A 14,902-nucleotide genomic window follows, 5' to 3' on the forward strand; every position below is an offset into this window, starting at 1 on the left:
CCAAGTTTTGAAATACTCCTTAGAACTTACTTGTCCAAGCATATCCTAGTACAAAAACACCACAGGCATGTGTCCTAGGGTCCAAGCTATTGGTGTCTAGCCTTATTATTTGTTTCTTTGCCACTTTTTTTGGCTTTTTCTATTTCTTTTTCTTTCTGTTTTGATTTCCTTTCAAGGGATTTTCATTAGTTGAAGGATCATAGCAGCAAACTAGCTTAAGCTTTAAGTAACATGTCATTATGCAGCAATTATTGTATGAGCTATCAATTGAATCAAGCACATACCACCACTAACTTTCATTCTAACTTTTGCAACATTGAACAATTAATTTTCCAAATCAAACATCTCTCTTTTATTCAAACATCAAGGGAACAAAACAAAATACTCAAGCTAATGAATGATGACAATTATTATGCAGATACTCTTTCAGACAAAAATTATGCAGATAGCTTTCTTCAGCATGTACTTCCACTTGCAACTAAATAAACATTCTAGCCAGACATAAAGAATTCCCAATTTAAATTACTTTTCCAACAACCAAGATTGAGTGTAGATACAACCTTTTGGGTTGCCACTTTTCATTCTTCCTTCTGTTGTATCTCGTTTGAGTCATAATGCAAATTGTCTTCAAATGTTAGCTAGTTTCCTGCATAACTCTCAAAAGTTGCTTGCTTCTCAAGCCCTTAAGTGAATGGTCAGTATGCATGATTTGAGTATGTCTTTTGGATTTATTTTGGTGTGGGAACACCAAACTTAATTCCTTGCCACTGCCTCTGATGCAACTAGTTAACCAATTATGAATTCTCTTGGCCTTGCTAAAGGTTATGGAGCTAAAATTAGAAAGCAACTAAATGGTTACATGATTTGTCTGATTGCTTGGAGCTAGCATTATGTAGGAAGTGAGAGTATGATTTTTAGATAAAATGTTGGTGGAATACCAAACTTATAATCTTTCATTCTCCCTTAAATTGTTTTGGTGTGCAACACCAAACTTAGATCCTTGCAATACAGACAAAACCACTTAACCTTTGTATTGAAATAGCTATGAAAAGAAAACTACCTCAAGTTGGGTTGCCTCCCAACAAGTGCTTCTTTATTGTCATTAGCTTGACATCTCATCCTTTGATCATGGGGGTTGAAAATCATAGTGCCTCAACTTTTCTCCTCTTACTGTGAACTTCCTTCCGGTCTCCTCTTTGATGATCTCTAGGTGTTCAAGTAAAAGGATCCGGTTCACAGTGTAGCACTCAGATAATTGTGGAGACACCTTCATTGGTTGGGTGTTTAACATCACTTTATCCCCTGGTGAGAAGCCTTCAGAGGGGATTTTCTTATTTCTCCACCCTTTTAGCCTCTTCTTCTTCTCTTCTTTTTCAGGAGATAATTCATGCCTTGGTGGTTCTTTATCTGGAGTTTTGAGGTTCTCATCTGGAGGTTTTGGATCTAGTTCCTTCTTGATTTCTTTGGTCTGTTGCACCATGTCTACTTCTTTCAAGTATGAGTTTAAGAACCTTGGAGTTGACTTCTTAATTGTCTTCTTTGAGCTATGATCTCTGGCCTTATCCTTCTTGCATTCTTCTTCTTGAGTGGGCTCATGTAAAGTCTTGAAGACATGAAATGCTAGATGCTCATCATGCACTTTAGCAATAATTCCCCTTTTTCAACATCTATCAATGCTCTGCCCGTAGCTAGGAAAGGCCTCCCGAGGATGATGGGCGTGTTAGGGTCTTCCTCCATATCTAGGATGACAAAATCAGTTGGGAGAAGAAATTTCCCCACTTTTACCAGCACATTCTCTACAACTCCAAGTGCTTGCTGAATGGATTTGTCAACCATTTGAAGAAGTATTCGTGTGGATTTCAGCTCGACAATTTGAAGCTTCCTCATAAGAGATAGAGGCATCAAGTTTATGCTTGCACCAAGATCACAGAATGACTTCTCAATGGTTATGTTTCCTATGGTGCAAGGTATATAAAAACTCCCAGGATCATCTTTCTTCTCTGGCAACTCTCTTTGGAGAATAGCACTACATTCCATAGTCATCTCAATAATTTGTCCTTCTCTTAGGGACTTTTTCTTTGTCAGCACTTCTTTCATAAATTTGGCATACACAGGCATCTGTTCAAGTGCTTCTAAGAAAGGAATATTGATGCTGAGTGTCTTGAATATGTCCAGGAATTTTAAATATTGCTTATCCTCATTCTCTTTCTTGAATTTTTGAAGATATGAAAGGTTGGGGATATATGGCTTCACCCATTCCTTCTTCTCTTTTAGCTGTGGCTCAAGGATGTTCTTGTCTCTCTTTGAGCTTTTTGCATTCTTGGTATTTCTATCCTCTTCTCTTCTCTCTTCTGTCTCTTCTTGTAGAACTTTTCTATTGTGTTCTTCCAGATTGATGGCTTCCTTCTCCTCAGTCTCCTCACTTCCCACTATGATTGCTTTGCACTCCTCCCATTTTGTAGCTTTTCTTTTGTCCCTTGGGTAGTCTTGAGTGGCACTAGGGGATGCATTTGGTTGCTTCTCATCCATCTCTGCAATTTGTTTAGCCATTTGTTCCATATGCCTCTCAAGATTTTTTATTGAAGCTTCTTGGTTTTTACTTGTTATGGCTTGATCTTTCCTTGCCATCTCTTGATTTTTCATGAGTTTCTCCATCATTATCTCTAGACTAGAGATTCTTTGGGAGTCTGGATTTGGTTGTGGTTGTGTAAAATGAGATGGTTGTTGCTGGAAGTTGTTTGAACTATTTGCGGGGTTATTTTGTGGGTGGAATGTGGATGTTAAAAAGCTATTTTGGTGGTTTTGTGAGTTGTTATGGGGTTGGTGATATGTGTTTTGTGGGTTTTTGAATTCGTTAGTATCTTTAGATGAATGGCTTTGGTTGCTTGTGTTGCTGAGGCTGTCAGAGTTGAAGTCCCTTTGTCCTTGATTCTGAGGCTCACCCCACCTTGAATTAGAATGAGTCTTCCAGGGTGTCTTGTGTGCATCACCATAGAAATTGTGTTGAAATGAACTTGAAGTGTTATTCATGCATTGCACCTGCTCAGGGCTTTGTTGCTCATAATTGAATGTCCCAAAACTTTCTTCAGATTGCTTCCACCCATGTGAGGTTTGAGATTGGCTCTGTGTATTTACTGCAGCGATTTGTAGTCCATCAATTTTCTTAGCCATCTGCTCAAATTGTTGCTGAATTTGTTGATGCATCACTTTGAAGATGGTATCCACACCTTCCAGCACCAATACACCCCTTCTCTGGGTTGGTTGGCGTTGTCTTTGATGAGCAAAGAAATATTGATTATTTGCTACCATGTATATGAGGTTATGAGCTTCTTCAGCTGTCTTCATGAGTTGCATTGAACCTCCTGCTGAATAGTCAAGTGCCTCTTGAGCTTTCATTGTTAGTCCTTCATAGAAATTTTGGAGTTTATCCCATTCATTAAACATCTCTGGTGGATACTTCCTGATTAAAGCCTTGTATCTCTCCTAGGCATCATACAGCGACTCTCCATCCACTTGAATGAATGTTTGCACCTCTGTTTTTAGCTTGATGACCCTCTGAAGTGGGTAGAACTTGGCTAGGAATTTGCTCACCAATTCATTCCAATTGTTGATGCTCTCTTTGGGAAAGGTTTCCAGCCATTGAGTAGCATTGCCCCTCAAAGAAAATAGGAATAGCAACAGCTTGTAGATGTCAGGATGCACACCATTAGATTTGACAGTGTCACATATCCTCAGAAAAGTGGATAACTGTTGGTTTGGATCTTCAAGTGGGCCACCTCCATAAGCACAATTGTTCTGCACCAAGGTGATTAGTTGAGGCTTCAACTCAAAGTCATTTGCCTGAACATTTGGGGTGAGGATGCTGCTCCTATAATGTCTGGGATTGGGGATACTGTAAGAGGCCAACACCCTTCTTGCAGGTTGAGCATTGTTGCTCAATCCCTCTTCACGCACCTCAGCCTCCATGACTTTCAAAAAAAAATCACAAACAAACCAAATGAAACATGAACATTCTAATGCTAGAATGTGGTTAGAGGGTTAGGTGACACAATGTGTCAAACAGTTAATATGCTTAGTAAAAATAAAAAAAATAAAGAAAAAGTGCTTAATCTAGACCACTACTTCACTTAATCATTGTCAACCTAATCAATCCCCGGCAACGGCGCCAAAAACTTGATGTGTGGAAAACGATCCAACACAAAACTCACCGGCAAGTGTACCGGGTCGCAACAAGTAATAATAACTCACACGAGTGAGGTCGATCCCACAGGGATTGAAGGATTGAGCAATTTTAGTTTAGTGGTTGATTTAGTCAAGCGAATCAAGTATTGGTTGAGTGGTTTATAATTGACAGAAGCTAAATTGCATGAATTGTAAAGGGAGAGGGAAGAATTGCACTAAATTAAAGAGAACAGAAAATAAAAGTGCTGAATCTTAAAGAACAAGTAATGTAAATTGCAGAAATTTAGATTGCAAGAAATGTAAATGGCTGAATCTTAAAGTGTAAGAAATGTAAATTGCTTGAATTATAAAAGGAATTGGGAATTGGGATTGCAGAATTTAAACAAGAACAAGTGAATTGAAATTAAACAGAAGAGTAGAAGGTGAATTGAAGTAAAGTAGATCTAAACGGAAAAGTAGAAATGCTTGAGGGATTAAAACAGAAAGTGACTAATGCTTAATTGCAGTAATTTAAAAGAAGGTTAAAGATTTCAGGAGTGGAAGAGACTAGAAAACAAGTCTAGATCTCAAATCCTTCCTTGATCCAACAAGAACAATTGCAAAAGAAATAAAGAAAAGTAAATCGCAGAAAGAGTAGAAGATGAAGCAGTAAACAGAAATGGAAATTAAATTATGCAGAAAAGTAAACAAGAGATCTCAAGGTGAGATTGAAACAGAATTTCTTCAATTCTCCACCCAATATCAAAAGCAAGAAAATAAAGAGTGCTTAAGCAAGAACAAAGAAGAAGAGAGTTCAATTCTCCTTCCCAGGTCTCCTAGTTCCAAACTCAAAGTAAAAGCTCCAATTTACAAAAATGAAAATTCCAAAGTAAGTGAAGAGGTCTGTGTAAAAGAAAAAAAAAGGTCCTAACTAAATCAAACTAGCATCTATTTATACACTTTCTATTCTTGGATTTTAGAATTTGGATGGGATTTTTAATTTGGTGAAGATTTGAATTTAATTGGATTTTTGATTGAATTTTCAGCCCATGAGAAAATTGCTCCAAGGAGGATGCTCCGCTCTTGTGGGGAGTAGAGCATTGGAGCCTTGTGTGGGGATCCTTTGTCGCGTGCTAAGGCTTGGAGGCATCAGGATAGTGCTCCGCTCTCAAGGGGAGCGGATCATTGGAGTCTTCTGTGTGTGTGTCTTGCGCGCTCAATTCCTGCCTGTGTCATGATGCGCATCACTCCCTCCTGGCCTTGTCAAGTTGCGCGCTCAATTCCCCCTGGCCCGTGTCAAGCATGCTTGTGTGCGCCAAGGAGTAGCGCTCTGCTCTCCTTTGGATCGGAGCATTGGTGCTTCCAAGGGGAGGTCCCAAGTTCGAAACCTTGGTGAAGGCACGCTGGTGCAGATTTCCTTGGTTTCTTGTAGCGCCCTTGCTCCTTGCTTCCTCAAGGTGCTTGTCTCGAATCTTGGAGGTGGCATTTTGGCCAAGTGTAGCTTATTTTCTTGGTGAGTAGCGCTCCCCCACTTCCCTTTGGTTCTTGGTTTGAATCTTGGAGAAAGCATTTGGCAAACATTTCCTTTGATTTATTTTTGGTGGAAACCCGATAATGCTCCCAAGGAGAGCGGAGCATTGTTTTTCCTTTCCTTGTTTCTTGGCTTCAAATTGTGCTCCGCTCTCAAGGGGAGCAGAGCATTGAGCTTTGTTTCCTTGGTCCATTGTTGCGCTCTTGGACAATTCTTCGTGGCTTCCCTTCCTTGTTGTGCCACACTTCTTAATTTCATTTGCCACATTCTTCTCTTTCTTGGGCTACGCTTCTTAGGCCACGCTTTCTTGTTTTCTTCTTTTCTTCTCCTACAAGTAATCAAAACAACCAATCAAAGTATTACCAAATTCACAAGGTTTATAAATCAAATAAATATCAATTAAATTTGGCTTAAACCTCATGATTTAGTATCAATTACATGGTGGTTGATTGATTCAAAGAAACTATACAATTCCCTTCCAAATTACTTACTTATAATGCAAGAAAGTGCATAAATCCTAATAAAAACAAAGAAAAAGACTAGTAAAACTTGGCTAAGATGACTTGTCATCACAAGCTATCAAACCACTTAATTGCCATCTTTGTTAGAGTAGTCGGGAAGGCTTTGTATCGAATAGCGTCGAAGCCATCGGTGAGATACATTCTGCTTCTAAAGTTGCTAAGATGATGGCTCGGATCGGAGGTACCGTCCTATGGGGTCATGTCGGGAGCTTTGAAATCCTTCGGAACCTTAGCTTCCATGATTTCTTTGCTGAAGGGATCTTGATCCTTGTGGGGGCTGTCGCCGTGACCGGGTTGAGCTGTTTTAGTTTTGAGATCAACTTCAACCTTTAAAAGCTTATCTTCTAGCTCTCACCGTCATCTAGCTTCTCTTCGGAGGTCCCTCTCAGCTTCACGTTGGTGTTCTGCCTCCTGTTCGAGCTGTTTAAGCCGATCTTGTTGTTCTCAGAGGGCTTCCAGAATTTCTTAGTTTGGAGACTGCTTATCTCCCTTTTGTAGAGGTGTATGTATCTTTGGGTATGGTATCCACATTTTTGTTTGGCATTTTGTCTACCAAACCAGAGTTGTGGTCGTTGTCATGGTCGTCCACCATGTTGATGGGACGACTTCCAGGTTCCCCGGCAACGGCGCCAATGTTCTGAGGGTTACCTGAAACTGTAGGTCGATCTCAGTTGAAATCTGCTGTGGTGGCCAGAGCAGTCGTGTCTGACTTGTTGGAGCTGGTGGAGTGATGAGCGGATAATTTATGCGCTTTTTGGCATTGTTTTTATATAGTTTTTAGTATGATTTGATTAGTTTTTAGTATATTTTTATTAGTTTTTAATTAAAAATCACATTTTTGGACTTTACTAGGAGTTTTTGTGTTTTTTTGTGATTCCAGGTATTTTTTGACTGAAATTGAAGGACTTGAGCAAAAATCTGATTCAGAGGCTGAAGAAGGACTGCAGATGCTATTGGATTCTGACCTCCCTGCACTCAAAGTGGATTTTCTGGAGCTACAGAAACCCAAATGGCACGCTCTCAATTGCATTGGAAAGTAGACATCCAGGGCTTTCCAGCAATATATATGTATTTTCTGGCTGAAATTGAGGGACCTAAGCAAAATCTGATTCAGTGGCTGAAGAAGGACTGCAGATGCTGTTGGATTCTGACCTCCCTGCACTCAAAGTGGATTTTCTGGAGCTACAGAAACTCAAATGGCGCGCTTTCAAATGCTTTGGAAAGTAGACATCCAGGTCTTCCAAAAATATATAATAGTCCATACTTTGCCCAAGTTTAGACGATGTAAACTGGCGTTTAACGCCAGCTTTCTGCCCTATTCTGGCGTTAAATGCCAGAAACAAGTTGCAAAGCAGAGTTAAACGCCAGAAACAAGTTACAAACTGGCGTTCAACTCCAAGGAAGACCTCTACACGTGAAAGCTTCAATGCTCAGCCCAAGCACACACCAAGTGGGCCTAAAAGTGGATTTCTGCATCATTTACTCATTTTTGTAAACCCTAGTAACTAGTTTAGTATAAATAGGAATTTTTACTATTGTATTTACATCTCTGGTTAGTCTTTGACTAATTTTATGTTCTGAGATCACGTTTAGAGGGCTGGCCATTCGGCCATGCCTAGACCTTGCTCTTATGTATTTTCAACGGTAGAGTTTCTACACACCATAGATTAAGGTGTGGAGCTCTGCTGTTCCTCATGAATTAATGCAAAGTACTATTGTTTTTCTATTCAACTCAAGCCTATTTCTTCTCTAAGATATTCATTCACACACAAGAACATGATGAATGTGATGATTATGTGACGCTCATCACCATTCTCACTTATGAACGCGTGCCTGACAAACACTTCTGTTCTACATGAAAGCAAGCTTGAATGCATATCTCTTAGCCTCCTGATCTACGATCAGAGTCTTCATGGTATAAGCTAGAATTATTGGCGGCCATTCTTGAGATCCGGAAAGTCTAAACCTTGTCTGTGGTATTCCGAGTAGGATCTGGGAAGGGATGGCTGTGACGAGCTTCAAACTCGCGAGTGCTGGGCGTAGTGACAGACGCAAAAGGATTACTGGATCCTATTCTAGCATGATCGATAATCGACAGATGATTAGCCGTACGGTGACAGAACATTTAGACCATTTTCACTGAGAGGACGGGATGTAGCCATTGACAACGGTGATTCCCAATATACAGCTTGCCATGGAAAGGAGTTTGAATGATTGGATGAAAGCAGTAGGAAAGCAGAGGTTCAGAAGGAATAAAAGCATCTCCATGTGCTTATCTGAAATTCTCACCAATGAATTACATAAGTATTTCTATCCTATTTTATATTTTAATTATATTTTAATTATCAAATCTCCATAACCAATTGAATCTGCCTGACTGAGATTTACAAGGTGACCATAGCTTGCTTCAAACTGACAATCTCCGTGGGATCGACCCTTACTCACGTAAGGTTTATTACTTGGACGACCCAGTGCACTTGCTGGTTAGTTGTGCGAAGTTATGACAAAGAACTAAGATTATGAACGTGCGTATTAAGTTTTTGTTGCTGTTACCAAGGAATGAACGATCACGATTTCGTGCACCAAGTTTTTGGCGCCGTTGCCGGGGATTGTTCGAGTTTGGACAACTGACGGTTCATCTTGTTGCTCAGATTAGGTAATTTTATTTTAATTTTATGTTTTTGTTTTTATTCTTTTTATTTTCGAAAAATTTTCAAAAAAAAATATATTTAATTATTCTATGTTCTTCAGAATTTTTATGAATGAATTCTAGAGTTTCATGATGATCTGTTGAAGTCTGGCTGGCTGTAAAGCCATGTCTAATCCTTTGGACTGAGGTTTCAACTATCATTAGAGAAGAGCTTCTTTGTCTTTCTCAGCAATTTAGCTTTTGTATGTAATGATCTGCTAAAGCTTGGCTGGCTATTGGCCATGTCTAGTGTTTTGGACCGGAGCTTTCACTGAAAGCTTGGCTGGCTAGTAAGCCATGTCTAATTCCTGGACCGGAGTTTTAGACTAACATTGCATGATTCCTGGAATTCCCATTAAAAATTTTGAAATCCTTATTTTTCTCTTCCAATTAATTTTCGAAAAAAAAAATTAATAAAATCATAAAACCAAAAATAATTTTGTGTTTCTTGTTTGAGTCTAGTGTCAAATTTTAAGTTTGGTGTCAATTGCATGTTCTAATTTTTCATAAAAATTTTCGAAAACTCATGAATAATGTTCTTCATGATCTTCAAGTTGTTCTTCATGAATTTCCTTGTTTGATCTTTGCATTTCCTTATTTTGTGTCTTTTCTTGTTTTCCATATGCATTTTTGAATTATTAGTGTGTAAAGTTTGAAAAGTTCTATGTTTGGTGTCTTGCATGTTTTTCTTTTCTTAAAAAATTTCAAAAATAAGTCTTGATGTTCATCTTGATCTTCAAAGTGTTCTTGGTGTTCATGTTGACATTCAAAGTGTTCTAGCATGCATCATGTGTTTTGATCTTGAATTTTCATGTTTTGAGTCATTTTGATGTTTTTCTCTTTCTTCATTAAAAATTCAAAAATAAAAAAAATATATCTTTCCGTTATTCTCTCATAAGTTTTCAAAAATTTGGTTTGATTTAGTCAAAAAGTTTTTAAATTTAATTGTTTTTATGAGTCAAATCAAATTTTCAATTTAAAAATTCTATCTTTTTCAAATCGTTTTCAAAAATCAAATCTTTTTCATTTTTCTTTCATATTTTCAAAAATTCAAATTGATTTTCAAAAATCTTTTTCTTATTTTATTCCATATTTTTCAAAATCTTTACTAACAATTAATGTGATTGATTCAAAAATTTTAAGTTTGTTACTTGCCTAGTAAGAAAGGTTCAATCTTTAAATTTTAAAATCATATCTTTTTATTTTTTGTTAGTCAAGTAATCAACTTTAATTTTCAAAATCAAATCTTTTTAAATTTATTCTTCAAATATTTTTCAAAATAAATGTCAATCACATCTTTTTCAAAATCAATTTCAAAATCTTTTCTAACCTCTTATCTTTTTAAAATTGATTTTCAAATATTTTTCAAATTAATCCTATCTTTTTGTTTGATTCTTATCTTTTTCAAAACTACCTAACTAATTTTCTCTCTCTAATTTTCGAAAATCACTAACCTCTTTTTCAAAATTTCTTTTCATTAACTAATTATTTTAAATTTTAATTTTAATTTTATTCCTTTTCGTATTTTCGAATTATAACTAATATTTAAAATAAAAACAAAAATATTTTTATTTTATTTTATTTAATTTTCGAATTCATCTCTCTCTCATATCCTTCTATTTATTTATTTATCTACTAACACCCCTCTTTCACTCAAAAAATTCGAACCCACTCCTCTCCTCTGTGTTCGAATTCTTATCTTTTCCTTCTGCTATTCTTCTCTTCTTATACTCATATAAGGAATCTCTATACTGTGACATAGAGGATTCCATATTTTCTTTTCTGTTATCTTCTTTTTCATATGAGTAGGAACAAGGATAAGAACATTCTTGTTGAAACTGATCCTGAACCTGAAAGGACTCTGAAGAGGAAGCTAAGGAAAGCTAAAGCACAACTCTCTGGAGAAAATTTGACAGAAATTTTCGAAAAAGAAGGAGACATGGCCGAACCCAACAACAATACAAGGAAGATACTTGGTGACTTCACTGCACCAAATTCCAACTTACATGGAAGAAGCATCTCAATCCCTGCCATTGGAGCAAACAATTTTGAGCTAAAACCTCAATTAGTTTCTCTGATGCAACATAATTGCAAGTTTCATGGACTTCCATCAGAAGATCCTTTTCAGTTCTTAACTGAATTCTTGTAGATCTGCGATACTGTTAAGACCAATGGGGTTGATCCTGAGGTCTATAGGCTTATGCTTTTCCCATTTGCTGTAAGAGACAGAGCTAGAATATGGTTGGACTCTCAACCTAAAGATAGCCTGAACTCTTGGGATAAGCTGGTCACGGCTTTCTTAGCCAAGTTCTTTCCTCCTCAAAAGCTTAGCAAACTTAGAGTGGATGTTCAAACTTTCAAACAGAAAGAAGGTGAATCCCTCTATGAAGCTTGGGAGAGATACAAGCAACTGACCAAAAAGTGTCCTTCTGACATGCTTTCAGAATGGACCATCCTGGATATATTCTATGATGGTCTGTCTGAATTATCTAAGATGTCATTGGACTATTCTGTAGGTGGATCCATTCACCTAAAGAAAATGCCTGTAGAAGCTCAGGAACTCATTGACATGGTTGCAAATAACCAGTTCATGTACACTTCTGAAAGGAATCCTGTGAATAATGGGATGCCTCAGAGGAAGGGAGTTCTTAAAATTGATACTCTAAATGCCATATTGGCTCAGAACAAAATATTGACTCAGCAAGTCAATATGATTTCTCAGAGTCTGAATGGATTGCAAGCTGCATCCAACAGTACTAAAGAAGCATCTTCTGAAGAAAAAGCTTATGATCCTGAGAACCCTGCAATTGCAGAGGTGAATTACATGGGAGAACCCTATGGAAACACCTATAATTCCTCATGGAGAAATCATCCAAATTTCTCATGGAAGGATTAACAAAAGCCTCAACAAGGCTTTAATAATGGTGGAAAAAATAGGTTTAGCAATAGCAAGCCTTTTCCATTATCCTCTCAGCAACAGACAGAGAATTCGGAGCAGAATTCATCTAGCTTAGCAAATATAGTCTCTGATCTATCTAAGGCCATTCTAAGCTTCATGAATGAAACAAGGTCCTCCATTAGAAATTTGGAGGCACAAGTGGGCCAGCTGAGTAAAAGAGTCACTGAAATTCCTCCTAGTACTCTCCCAAGCAATACAGAAGATAATCCAAAAAGAGAGTGCAAAGCCATAACCTTACTTGGTGTGGCCGAACCCAGAGAGGAGGAGAAAGACGTGAATCCTAGTGAGGAAGACCTCCTGGTACGTTCACTGACCAATAAGGAGTTTCCCTTTGAGGAACCAAAGGAATCTGAGGCTCATCTAGAGACCATAGAGATTCCATTGAACCTCTTTTTACTATTCATGAGCTCTGATGACTATTCTTCCTCTGAAGAGGATGAAGACACCATTAAAGAGCATGTTGCTAAATATCTAGGAGCCATCATGAAGTTGAATGCCAGTTTATTTGGTAATGATACTTGGGAGGATGAACCCCCCTTGTTCACCAATGAACTAAGTACATTGATAAGGCAGACATTGCCTCAGAAGAAACTGGATCCCGAAAAGTTCTTCATACCTTGTACTATAGGTACCATGACCTTTGAGAAGGCTCTGTGTGACCTTGGGTCAGGGATAAACCTCATGCCACTCTCTGTAATAGAGAAACTGGGAATCTATGAGGTACAAGCTGCAAGAATCTCACTAGAGATGGCAGACAAATCAATGAAACAGGCTTATGGATTTGTAGAGGACTTGTTAGTAAAGGTTGAAGGCCTTTACATCCCTACTGATTTCATAATCCTAGACACTGGGAATGATGAGGATGAATCCATCATCCTTGGAAGACCCTTCCTAGCCACAGCAAAAGCTGTGATTGATGTGGACAGAGGAGAGTTGGTCCTTCAACTGAATAAGGACTACCTTGTATTTAAGACTCAAGGTTCTCCTTCTGTAACCATGGAGAGGAAACATGAAAAGCTTCTCTCAGTGCAGAGTCAACCAAAGCCCCCACAGTCAAACTCTAAGTTTGGTGTTAGGAGGCCACAACCAAACTCTATGTTTGGTGTTGAACCCCCACATTCAAACTCTAAGTTTGGTGTTGGGAGGTCCCAACAATGATCTGAACATCTGTGAGGCTCCATGAGAGCTCACTGTCAAGCTATTGACATTAAAGAAGCGCTTGTTGGCAACCCAATGTTATTTAATTATATCTATTTATTTTCCATTGCTATTTTATATTTTCTTTAGGTTGATGATCATGTGAAGTCACAAAAACTACTGAAAAATAAAAAACAGAATGAAAAAATAGCATTAAAAATAGCTCACCCTGGAGGAAGAGCTTACTGGCGTTTAAACGCCAGTAAGAAGCATCAAACTGGTGTTTAACGCCAGAAAAAAGCATCAAGCTGGCGTTAAACGCCAGAAACAAGCACCAGACTGGCGTTTAACACCAGAACAGAGCATGGAATTGGCGTTAAATGCCAGGAACAAGCAGCAAGCTGGCGTTTGACGCCAGACATGCATTCTAAGGGCGTTTGCACGTCTAAATGGAGTAGGGATGTTAAGTCCTTGACCCCTCTGGATCTGTGGACCCCACAGGATCCCCACCTACCCCACCTCTTCTTCTCTCCTCTTCACACCTTTTTATACCTCTCTTCCCCAAATACCCTTCACCAATCACCTCCATACCTCTTCCCTAAATACCCTTAACCACTCACATCCATCCACTCTTCCCCATAAACCCCACCTACCTCCAAAATTCAAATTCTTTTCCTTCCCAAACCCAACCTTAATGGCCGAAACCTACCCTCCACCCCACCCCTATATAAACCCCTCAACACTACTCCATTTTCACACATTACAACCACCACTTCTCCCCCTTGGCCGAATACACCTTCTCCCTCCATCTCCTCTATTTTCTTCTTCTTCTACTACTTCCTTTCTTCTTTTGCTCAGGGACGAGCAAACCTTTTAAGTTTGGTGTGGTAAAAGCATTACTTTTTTATTTTCCATAACCATTAATGGCACCTAAGGCCAGAGAAACCTCATGAAAGAGGAAAGGGAAGGCAATTGCTTCCACCTCTGAGTCATGGGAGATGGAGAGATTCATCTCAAAGGTCCATCAAGACCACTTCTATAATGTTGTGGCCAAGAAAAAGGTGATCCCTGAGGTCCCTTTTAAGCTCAAAAAGAGCGAATATCCGGAGATCCGACCAGAGATTAGAAGAAGAGGATGGGAAGTTCTCTCTAATCCTATTCAACAAGTCGGGATCTTAATGGTTCAAGAGTTCTATGCAAATGCATGGATCACTAGGAACCATGATCAAAGTAGGAACCCGAATCCAAAGAATTGGCTTACAATCGTTCGGGGGAAATACTTAGATTACAGTCCGGAAAATGTAAGGTTGGCGTTCAACTTGCCAATGATGCAAGAAAATGCACGCCCCTACACTAGAAGGGTCAACTTTGATCAAAGGTTGGACCAAGTCCTCATGGACATATGTGTGGAAGGAGCTCAATAGAAAGTTGACTCAAGAGGTAAGCCGGTTCAATTGAGAAGACCGGACCTTAAGCCTGTAGCTAGAGGATGGTTGGAGTTCATCCAACGCTCAATTATTCCTACTAGCAACCAGTCTGAAGTTACTGTAGACCGGGCCATCATGATCCATACTATCATGATTGGGGAGGAAGTGGAAGTTCATGAGATTATACCTCAAGAACTCTACAAGGTTGCTGACAAGTCATCCACTTTGGCAAGGTTAGCCTTTCCTCACCTTATTTGCCACCTCTGCAATTCGGCTGGAATTGACATAGAGGGAGATATCCTCATTGATGAGGACAAACCCAGCACTAAGAAAAGGATGGAGCAAACAAGAGATCATGGACCACAACAAGAGCATGAGGAAATTCCTCACCATGAAATCCCTGAGATGCCTCAAGGGATGCACTTCCCTCCATAAAACTATTGGGAGCAAATCAACACCTGCCTAGGAAAATTAAGT

General features: G+C 38.7%; 1 non-coding gene across 1 annotated transcript; it reads right to left on the reverse strand.

Annotated features, from left to right (window-relative positions):
* Positions 1-11,234: 11,234 nt before the first annotated feature.
* Positions 11,235-11,342, reverse strand: LOC112753910 (small nucleolar RNA R71). The gene has a single exon (XR_003178271.1). It is a non-coding gene; the product is annotated as a small nucleolar RNA R71 (small nucleolar RNA).
* Between the last annotated feature and the right edge of the window lie 3,560 nt (positions 11,343-14,902).

Source organism: Arachis hypogaea, chromosome 15 (genome assembly GCF_003086295.3).
Source record: "Arachis hypogaea cultivar Tifrunner chromosome 15, arahy.Tifrunner.gnm2.J5K5, whole genome shotgun sequence".
In the NCBI taxonomy this organism is placed as follows: Eukaryota; Viridiplantae; Streptophyta; class Magnoliopsida; order Fabales; family Fabaceae; genus Arachis; species Arachis hypogaea.